We start from the raw sequence: 10,896 nt of genomic DNA, 5'->3' as shown, positions 1-10,896 counted from the left end.
TCTGACATCGAATTCTAACCCAATTTCTGTAATTCTGTGGGAGAGAGGACTGTTTCTGATTGTTTCTTTGGGGTGAGTTCTTCCTTCAAGTCACTATGCTCAGTGCAGAGTGGCTAAAACAAGTTGTTCTGGAAAATGGAAGGAAAAAGAGAAAAAAAAAACATTTCCAAATTAAAAAACAATAACAAGAAGGGGGGGATCCCTGGGTGGCGCAGTGGTTTGGCGCCTGCCTTTGGCCCAAGGGCGCGATCCTGGAGACCCGGGATCGAATCCCACATCGGGCTCCCGGTGCATAGAGCCTGCTTCTCCTTCTGCCTGTGTCTCTGCCTCTCTCTCTCTCTCTGTGACTATCATAAATAAATAAAAACTAAAAAAAAAATAACAAGGAGGGGTATCCTCTGATTCTATATACTGTAAGTCCCTTGACTTCCCCTGGAGCTTTCCAGCACTGCTTGGTCAAGAACGTGCTCTTCTAGTTTCCTTCCAGGTGATCTTCTATGGGAGGGGCCTTCTTTTCATATTGTCAGGTATGTGCCCCGGGGGAGCTACCACCGGCAGCTCTTAACCCCTGGAGTCAGCTCACGCAGTAACTCCTGCAGATCCCAGTCCACCAGAGACTAAATCCTCCGGATGTGGGGGGCACTGACCTGCACAGTTCGGGGGTGCCTGGGGACAGGAGCATCCTTGCTGTCCTGTGTCCTCCCGGTGCCCGCATGTCCCAAGGGGATTGCCGGGTCCTGGGCTGTGCCCCTGGCACCCTAGGCTCTTGGGCCGGCACCACTGGAATCGCTCTCCCAGGGCCAAGCATCCCCCTCCTCGCCATGCAGCTGTCGGAGCTGCCACCTGAGCGACTCCCGGAGCCCACTGGACATGCGATCCAGCCCTTTTCAGAGCTTGGCCAATGGTGTGTGGCACGCTGTCCCCATTTACTCTGTTAGTGACCCCGGAAACCTGGGGCCTCCACTGCCCCTCGTGGGATCCTGCCCGAGTTCCCTGTGAGCGCCTTTCCATCAGGGAAGGTTAGTAAAGTTCCTGATTCTCCTGCTCTGTGCTTTCCTGTCCTGGAGTCTCTCCTGCCCGGCCTTAGCCCAGGTGCCCGTGTGGGCTCTCCCCTACTAGAGTGTATTTATTTATTTTTCTGTCGTCCTACCTTGATAGAAGCGCAAACTCTTCCCACTGTAGCTTTCCATCTGTTCTCCCTTTAAATCTCAGGGCGAATTCGTAGGTTTTCAGGATGGTTTGAAAGTTATCTAGGTAGTTTGGTGGGGACAAGTGATTTCGGGTTCCTACTCTTCCACCATCTTGCTGACAGCCTTGTGTCTCATTATTTTGGTTTCCCATATTCCCATTCTATTTATACAAATATTTTATTTTATGTAATTTTTTTTACTTTTTAAAAAATTGTTTTTTTCTTTTTTTTAATAATAAATTTATTTTTTATTGGTGTTCAAATGGCCAAAATAAAGTATAACACCCAGTGCTCATCCCGTCAAGTGCCCCCCTCAGTGCCTACCACCCAGTCACCTCCACCCCCTGCCCACCTCCCCTTCCACCACCCCTAGTTCATTTCCCAGCATTAGGATTCTTCCATATTCTGTCTCCATTTCTTATATTTCCCACTTTTTTCCCCCTTTCCCCTTCATTCCCTTCCACTATTATTTATATTCCCCAAATGAATGAGATCATATGTTTGTCCTCCTCCGATTGACTTATTTCACTCAGCATAATACCCTCCATTTCATCCACATCTAAGCAAATGGTGGGTATTTGTCGATTCTTATGGCTGAGTATATTCCATTGTATACATAAACCACATCTTCTTTATCCATTCACCTTTCGATGGACACCAAGGGTCCTCCACAGTTTCGCTTTTCTGGACATTGCTACTATCAACATCGGGGTGCAGGTGTCTTGGCATTTCATTGCATCTGTAACTTTGGGGTAAATCCCCAACAGTGCAATGGCTGGGTCGTAGGGCAGATCTATTTTGAACTCTTTGAGGAACCCTCACACAGTTTTCCAGAGTGGCTGCACCAGTTCACATTCCCACCAACAGTGCAGGAGGGTTCTCCTTCCTCCACATCCTCTCCAATATTTGTGTTTTCCTGCCTTGTTAATTTTCCCCATTCTCACTGGTGTGAGGTGGGATCTCATTGTGATTTTGATTTGTATTTCCCTGATGGCAATTGATGTGGAGCATTTTCTCATGTGCTTGTTGGCCATGTCTATGTCTTCTTCTGTGAGATTTCTGTTCATGTCTTATGCCCATTTCATGACTGGATTGTTTATTTCTTTGCTGTTGAGTTTAATAAGTTATTTATAGATCTTGGAAACTAGCCCTTTATCTACTGACAAAGACCCACCATTTGCTTCAACATGGATGGAACTGGAGGGTAGTATGCAGAGTGAAGTGTCAATGGGGAAGGACAAACTTTATATAGTCTAATTCATTTTTGGAATATAAGAATAGTGAAAGGAAATAAAGGGGAAAGTAGAAAAATGAGTGGGAAATATCAGAAAGGGAGACAGAATATGATAGACTCCTAACTCTGGGAATCGAACTAGGGGTGGTAGAAAGGGAGGTGGGCGGGGGTGGTGGGGACAGGGAGACGGGCACATAGGGGTGCACAGGATGGGATGAGCACTGGATGTTATTTTATATGTTGGCACATTGACACCAATAAAAAATACATTTAAAAAGAATTTTTAAAAAAAGAAGATGCACTTGCAGTCCCCGCTGCCTGCCAATTTCTTGCAGGCTACGACAAGGTTCTCCAGAGGGCAATATATGTTTCAAATCTGCTTTTAATATATGATGCTGTTTCTCCCATAGTGCACATTCACAGGTGCAGATGTCAAGACCTGGAACTGGAAGTGGTACTACCCTTCATGATCTATCAGCAAAATGTTTACTTTCTGTTCCCACAACTTTATATTCTGCTGTCCTAGAGGTCTCAGTTACAAAGAGAGACACAGGGGATCCCTGGGTGGCTCAGCGGTTTGGCGCCTGCCTTTGGCCCAGGGCGCAATCCTGGAGTCCCGGGATTGAGTCCCATGTCAGGCTCCCGGCATGGAGCCTGCTTCTCCCTCCTCCTGTGTCTCTGCCTCTCTCTCTCTCTCTCTCTCTCTCTCTCTCTCTCCGTCTATCATAAATAAATAAATATTTTTAAAAAAGAGAGACACAAAAACAATCCCACTGATCTGGAAATTGAAACTGCTGCCTGGCCACTTTGAGCTCTCATGACTCTGAATCAATAGGCAAGGAAGGAAGTTACTATGCTGGCTGGGGGATTAATCCCAAATACCTGGGAAAAATTGGATGAACTCCACAGTGGAGGCTATGAAGAGCATGTGTGAAAATCAGGGGATCACTTAAGACATCTTTTAATATTACCTTCATGTTTTCATTTTCATTTCCTTCCATGTATTTTTAAGTTTATACTTTAATTTCTTCTTTAACCCAGGCATTAATAGCAGGAGGATATTCTTTAACACCCCTGCATTTGTGGTATTTCCAAATTTTTTCTTGTGGTTGACCTTAAAATTCATATCATTGTGGTTGGAAAATATGCATGGTATAATCTTCATCTTTCTGTACTTGGTAAGGGCTGATTTGTGATGGGTATGTGTTCTATTCTGGAGAATGTTCGATATGCACTCAGAAAGACTGTGTATCCTGCTCTTTTAGGAAGAAATGTTCTGAATATATTTGTTAAGTTCAAAAAAAAAAAGAAAAGAAAAGAAACCGCAAAAACCCTCCATTTACTTCAATGTGGATGGAACTGGAAGGTATTATGCTGAGGGAAATAAGTCAAACGAAGAAAGGCAATCATTATATGGTCTCATTCTTTTGGAGAATATAAAAAATAGTGAAAAGGAATAAAGGAAAAAGGAGAGAAAATGAGTGGAAATATCAATTGAGGATGACAGAATATGAGAGACGCCTAACTCTGGGAAAGGATCAAGGTGTAGTGGAATGGGGGGTACTTTGGGGGTTGCAGTGACTGGATGACAGGCACTGAGGGGGGCACTTGATGAGATGAGCTCTGGGTGATATGCTATATGTTTGCTATGTGTAGGGATTTACACATCAAAACCACAATGACATACCTCTTCACCCCAGTGAGAATGGTGAAAATTAACAAGACAGGAAACAAATGTTGCAGAGGATGTGGAGAAAGGGGAACCCTCTTGAACTGTTGGACGGAATGTGAACTGGTGCAGCCACTCTGGAAAACTGTGTGGAGGTTTGTCAAAGAATATTAAAAATGGAACTGCCCCGAGACCCACCAATTACACTGCTGGGGATTTTTAAATTTTCTATTGGTGTTCAATTTGCCAACATATAGAATAACACCCAGTTATCATCCCATCAAGTGCCCCACTCAGTGCCCATCACCCTGTCACCACCACCCCTCCCCCGCCCACCTCACCAACCCCCACCCCCAGTAGTTTCCCAGAGTTAGGAGTCACTAAAGTTCTGTATCCCTTTCTGATATTTCCCACTCATTTCTTCTGTTTTCCCCCCTTTATTCCCTTTCACTATTTTCTCTATTACCCAAATGAAGGAGACCATGTAATATCTGTCCTTCTCTGATTGCCTTAATCACTCGGCATAACACCCTCCAGTTCCACCCACATCAAAGGAAATGGAGGGCATTTGTCGTTTCTAATGGCTGAGTAGTATTCCATTGGATACATAAACCACATCTTCTTTATCCATTCATCTCTCGATGGATACCGAGACTCCTTCCACAGCTTAGCTATTGTGGACATTGCTACTATAAACATCGGGGTACAGGTGTCCTGGCATTTCATTGCATCTGTATCTTTGGAGTAAATCGCCAGCAGTGCAATTGCTGGGTCATAGGGCAGATCTCTTTTTAATTCTTTGAGGAACCTCCACATAGTTTTCCAGAGTGGTTGCACCAGTTCACATTCCCATGAACTGTGCAGGAGGGTTCCCCCTTCTCCACAAAATCTCCAACATTTGTGGTTTCCTGCCTTGTTAATTTTCCCCATTCTCACTTGTGGGAGGTGGTACCTCATTGTGATTTTGATTTGTATTTCCCTCATGGACAGTGATGCGGAGCATTTTCTCCTGTGCTTGTTGGCCATGTCTATGTCTTCCTCTGTGAGATTTCTGTTCATGTCCTTTGCCCATTTCCTGTTTGGATTGTTTGTTTCTTTACTGTTGAGTTTAATAAGTTCTTTATAAATCTTGGATACTAGCCCTTTATCTGATACGTCATTTGCAAATGTCTTCTCCCATCCTGTTGACTGTATCTTTTGTTGTGCAAAGCTTCTTATATTGACGAAGTCCCGATAGATCATTTTTGCTCTTGTTTCTCTTGGCTTCATGGATGTATCTTGCAAGAAGTTACTGTGGCCAAGTTCAAAAAGGGTGTTGCCTGAATTCTCCTGTAGAATATTGATGGACTCTTGTCTCACATTTAGATCTTTCATCCATTTTGAGTTGATCTTTGTGAATGGTGCAAGAGAGTGGTCCAGTTTCAATCTTCTGCATGTGAATGTCCAATTTTCCCAGCAACATTTATTGAAGAGACTGTTTTTTTCCAGTGGATAGTTTTTCCTCCTTTATCGAAAATTAGTTGACCGTAAAGTTGAGGGTCCACTTCTGGATTCTCTATTCTGTTCCATTGATCTATGTGTCTGTTTTTGTGCCAGGACCACTCTCTTGATGACCACAGCTTTCAAGTACAGCCTGAAATCTGGCATTGTGATGCCCCCAGCTATGGTTTTGTTTTTCAATATTAACCTGGCTATTCGGGGTCTTTGCTGTTTCCACACAAATATTAAAATAATTAGTTGCAACTCTCTGAAGCAAGTCCATGGAATTTTGATAGGGATCCAGTTTTTGGGTGACTCACATGCCCGCGGGCATGAGAGTTAAGAGGGTTACCAGTCTGAGGGATCCTGGTAGGTGCTCTGTTCTGGGGATTGAATTTCTCCATGTCCTGCTGTGTTTGAGTGTTTGTGGTGTATGGGCGCCTGGTCAGCCAGGGATCTTGAGCATCCATTTGTCCACTACTGAGCTGGGGCAGGCAGCTCATGGTCTGAGGGCCCGTGTTCCATAAACCCCACCATGTCCAGGGATGTGGTGATTCCTTCTCCAAGGACTTACTTGTTTCATACAATGCCTTCTCTGCCGGGTGCCTGAAGGCACTGCAGACACTGTACATATGGGGGTGGAGTGGAGGTTTAGGGCATTCATGTGCCCTGTGCTGAGCTGGGTTGGAGAGCTCCAGAGAAGCAGTGAGTGCCCTGGGTTCCCTCAGGACGAGGACTCACAGCTTTCCTGTGTTGAGCCCCAGGTTGACCCCAGAGGTGTCGGAGAGGCAGTTCCCCTCTGCCTGAGTATCCATGGTACTGATTCCCAGTGTCCCGCTCCCACAGTCCATATGAGAATATGTCCGTGAGCAGCCAGGCCAACCTCTCAGTGGGAAATGGGAGCAGGAGTCACCTGCTGTGGTTCCTGGACTCTCAGGACCACAGAGGGGGATGAATGGATGTGCAAACATGCAGGTGGAGCCCAAAGTCTTGGCGAGAGGACAGGGGCAGGAGGGTGGTCCGGGGGCTTGCCATGGGCATGGGCAGAAAACAGGGCAGACAACCTGAAAGAGAGGAGGGAGATCTGTGGCTGAAGTGCCATCTCTGTCATCACGAGGACCTGCGCGGTTGTCATGCTTTTATATCAGCCCAGGTGCATCAGAATGCCTTTCTGTGATGTCACCGCCATGCCCTGGCCAATCAAGCACACTCAGGTGGCCAATCACCATGCAGCTTAGAAGGCCAATGTCAGATGACTTTCTCATTGACCCTCCAGATGCCATTGCCTAGAAACAATTTTAAACGGAAAACAGAGTAGGAGGCTGCAAGATGGCAGAAGAGTAGGGTCCCCAAGTCACCTGTCCCCACCAAATTACCTAAATAACTTTCAAATCATCCTGAAAACCTACGAATTCCACCTGAGATTTAAAGAGAGAACAGCTGGAATGCTAATGTGAGAAGAGTTCACGCTTCTATCATGGTAGGAAGAGAGGGCAAGGGAAGAAATAAAGAAACAAAAGGCATCCAAGTGGGAGGGGCCCCACGAGGACCCGGGCTAAGGCCACGGTGAGTGTCCCCAGGACAGTAAAGCCCTGTCCTGGAGAAGCAGGGGTTTCACCAATCTTTCCGAGAGTTGGAGCAGGATCCCAGGAGGGAGTAGGATGCCCTCAGCCTCCCTGGGACACTAACAGAGCCACAGAGCCCCAAGGAGAGTGCGCCACACACCGCGGCAGAGCTCCCTAAAGGGTTGCGGCATGCATCCGGTGGGACCCCGGAGCAGCTTGGAAACGGCTCTGGCAGAGGCCCCGTGCAGGGGGCTGTGCGGCCCTGGGAACTGCTCAGAATGCACTCGGGCAGAGTCTCCACATGGAGGGGGCTGGGTGGCCTGGAGCACAATTCCAACAGCTCAGGCCTGGGAGCACAGTGCGCCGGGGACACAGCCCAAGATCCAGCGCCTCCTCCGGGACAGGCAGAAGCCAGGAAGGCTCAGGACAGCAAGGACACTCTTGCAGCTGGGTGGCCCTGAGCTGTGCAGATCAGCGGCCCCTGCCCCCAGAGCATCCAGGCTTCTGCAGACTGAGAGCTCCATAGCTACTGCGGGAGCTTACTCCAGGGCTCCAGAGCTGGCCGCCTCTACTGTTGTTGTTCCTCCTGGGGCCTCACAGGATAAACAACTCCCCCTGAGCCCCACAGTGGCCTGGATGGATAAAGAGGTTAAACATCTTTCACTGAGCCCTGCACCAGGGAGGGGGATGATCAGCTCCCCCATGTGGTAAAACAAGAAATTCAGCACTACAGGCCTCTCCCACAGAAGACCAGCTAGACGGACAGGGGAAAAACAAATTATTGACCAAGAAACACTAGAAAGTTCCAGGGGAAGCCGAGGGATTTACAGCGTAGAAAATGAGAGTATGCTCTCCCTTGTTTTTTGTCTTTTGATTTCGATTTCCTTAACCTGCCTTTTTTTCTTTTATTCTATTCTTTCCTTTTTTCTTTTATTCTATTCTCTTTTTTCATTCTTTTCTGTTTTTCTTTTTATTCTTTATTCTTCTTTCTTTTTTTCTTCTTTCTCTTCTCTCTTTTTCTCATTTTGCCAATACAACTTGTTTTTGGCCAATTTGCACTGAGTACAATGACTAGAAGGAAAAAATCACCTCAAATAAGAGTCAGAAACAGCTCTCTCTCCCACAGAGTTACAAAATTTGAATTACAATTCAATGTCAGAAAGCCAGTTCTGAAGCACAATTATAAAGCTACTGGTGGCTCTCGAAAAAACCGTGAATGATTCCAGAGACTTCATGACTGCAGAATTTAGATCTAATCAGGCCGAAATTAAAAATCAATTAAATGAGTGAGTGACATAGAAGACAAGTTGATGGCAAGGAGGGAAACTGAGGAAAAAAGAGAAAATGACTAAAATATAATGAGGATAGATTAAGGGAAAAATTAACAGCCTCAGAAAATAAATCTACATTTATCTGGTGTTACCAAGGGTACCAAAATGGACAGAGGTCTAGAATATGTATTTGAACAAATCATAGCTGAAGACTACCCTAAAATGGAGAGGGAAACAGGCATCAGATCCAGGAAATAGATAGTTCCCACCTCAATATCAATAAAAACTGCTCTACACCTGGACATTTTTTTTTTATTCATGATAGGCACACAGTGAGAGAGAGAGAGGTAGAGACACAGGCAGAGGGAGAAGCAGGCTCCATGCACCGGGAGCCTGACGTGGGATTCGATCCCGGATCTCCAGGATCGCGCCCTGGGCCAAAGGCAGGCGCCAAACCGCTGCGCCACCCAGGGATCCCTACACCTGGACATTTAAAAGGGAAACTTGCAAATTTGAAAGATAAAGGGAATTTCCTTAAAGTAGCAAGAGACAAGTAATCTCTAAATTTTATGGGGAGAAGTATTAGCATAACAGGAGAACCCTCCACAGAGCCTAGGAAGGCTAGAAAGGGCTGGCAGGATATATTCAGGGTCCTAAATGAGAAGAACATGCAGACAAGAATACTGTATCCAGCAAGGCTCTCATTCTGAATAGAAGGAGAGATAAAGAGCTTCCAAGATAGTCAGAAACTGAAAGTATATATGACCACGAAGCCAGCTTTGCAAGAAATACTAAGGGGGATTCTGTAATAGAGGAAGTTCAAGGGAACAATCCACAAAAACAGGGACTGAATAGGTATCATGATGACATGAAATACAGATCTTACAATGGTAGCTCTGGACGTGAATGGGCTTAATGACCCCATTAAAGGCACACCTGCGGTTTCAGACTGGATAAAAATGCAAAACCCATCTATTTGCTGTCTACAAGAGACTCATTTTAGACATAAGGACCCCTACAGCCTGAAAATAAAAGGTTGGAGAATAACGAGCCCTTCCAATGGTCCTCAAAAGAAAGTAGGGGTAGCCATCCTTAGATCAGATAAACTACATTTCTTCACAAAGACTGTAGTAAGTGATGAATAGGGACACTATATCATTCTTTTTTTAATTTTTTTTTATGATAGTCACACAGAGAGAGAGAGAGAGGCAGAGACACAGGCAGAGGGAGAAGCAGGCTCCATGCACCGGGAACCCGACATGGGATTCGATCCCGGGTCTCCAGGATCACGTCCTGGGCCAAAGGGAGGTGCCTAACCACTGCACCACCCAGGGATCCCACACTATATCATTCTTAAAGGACCTATCGAACCAGAGGACCTAACAATCATCAATACTTATGTCCCAAAAGTGGAAGCTGCCAAGTATATCTATCAATTAATAACCAAGGTTAAAAGATACTTAGAAAATAATACACTTCTACGTGGTGACTTGAATGTAGCGCTTCCAACAATTGAAAGGTTTTCTAAGCACAACATCTCCAAAGAAACAAGAGCTTTAAATGATACACTGGACCAGATGGATTTCGCAGATATTGACAGAACTTTCCGGGCAAACACAATTGAAAACACATTCTACTCAAGTGCACATGGAAGTTTCTCCGGATTAGAAAACATACTGGGTCACAAATCAGGTCTTAACCAATACCAAAAATTGGGATTGTCCACTGCATATTTTCAGACCATAATGCTTTGAAATTAGAACTAAATCACAAGAACAACTCTGGAAAGATTTCAAACACATGGAGCTTAAGGACCATTCCGCTAAAAGATGAAAGGATCAAGCAGGAAATTAGAGAAGAATTAAGAAGATTCATGGATGGGGCAGCCCCGGTGGCTCAGCGGTTTGGCGCTGCCTTCAGCCCAGGGCGTGATCCTGGAGACCTAGGATCGAATCCCACATCGGGATCCCTGAGTGGAGCCTGCTTCTCCCTCTGCCTGTGTCTCTGCCTCTCTCTCTCTGTCTCTCATGAATAAATAAATAAAATATTAAAAAAAAAAGAAGAAGAAGATTCATGGAAACTAGTGAGAATGCAGATACAACCATTGGAAATCTTTGGGAAACAGCAAAAGAGTCCTGAGGGGAAATACATTGCAATACGAGCATCCATCCAAAAACTGGAAAGAACTCAAATACAAAAGCGAACCTTCCACCTAAAGGAGCTGGAGGAAAAAACAGCAAGTAGATCCTAAACACAGCAGAGGAAGAGAGTTAATAAAGATTTGGGAAAGCTCAATGAATTACAGACCAGAAGAAATGTAGAACAGATGAACAAAGCCAGGAGTTGGTTCTTTTTTTTTTTTTTTTTAAATATTTATTTATTTATGTATGATAGTCACAGAGAGAGAGAGAGAGAGAGGCAGAGACACAGGCAGAGGGAGAAGCAGGCTCCATGCACCGGGAGCCTGATATGGGATTCGATCCCGGGTC

The sequence above is a fragment of the Canis lupus genome, chromosome 6 (genome assembly GCF_048164855.1).
Source record: "Canis lupus baileyi chromosome 6, mCanLup2.hap1, whole genome shotgun sequence".
Lineage (NCBI taxonomy): Eukaryota > Metazoa > Chordata > Mammalia > Carnivora > Canidae > Canis > Canis lupus.
The sequence above is the reverse complement of the archived record's forward strand: the minus strand, read 5'-3'. Positions refer to the sequence as shown.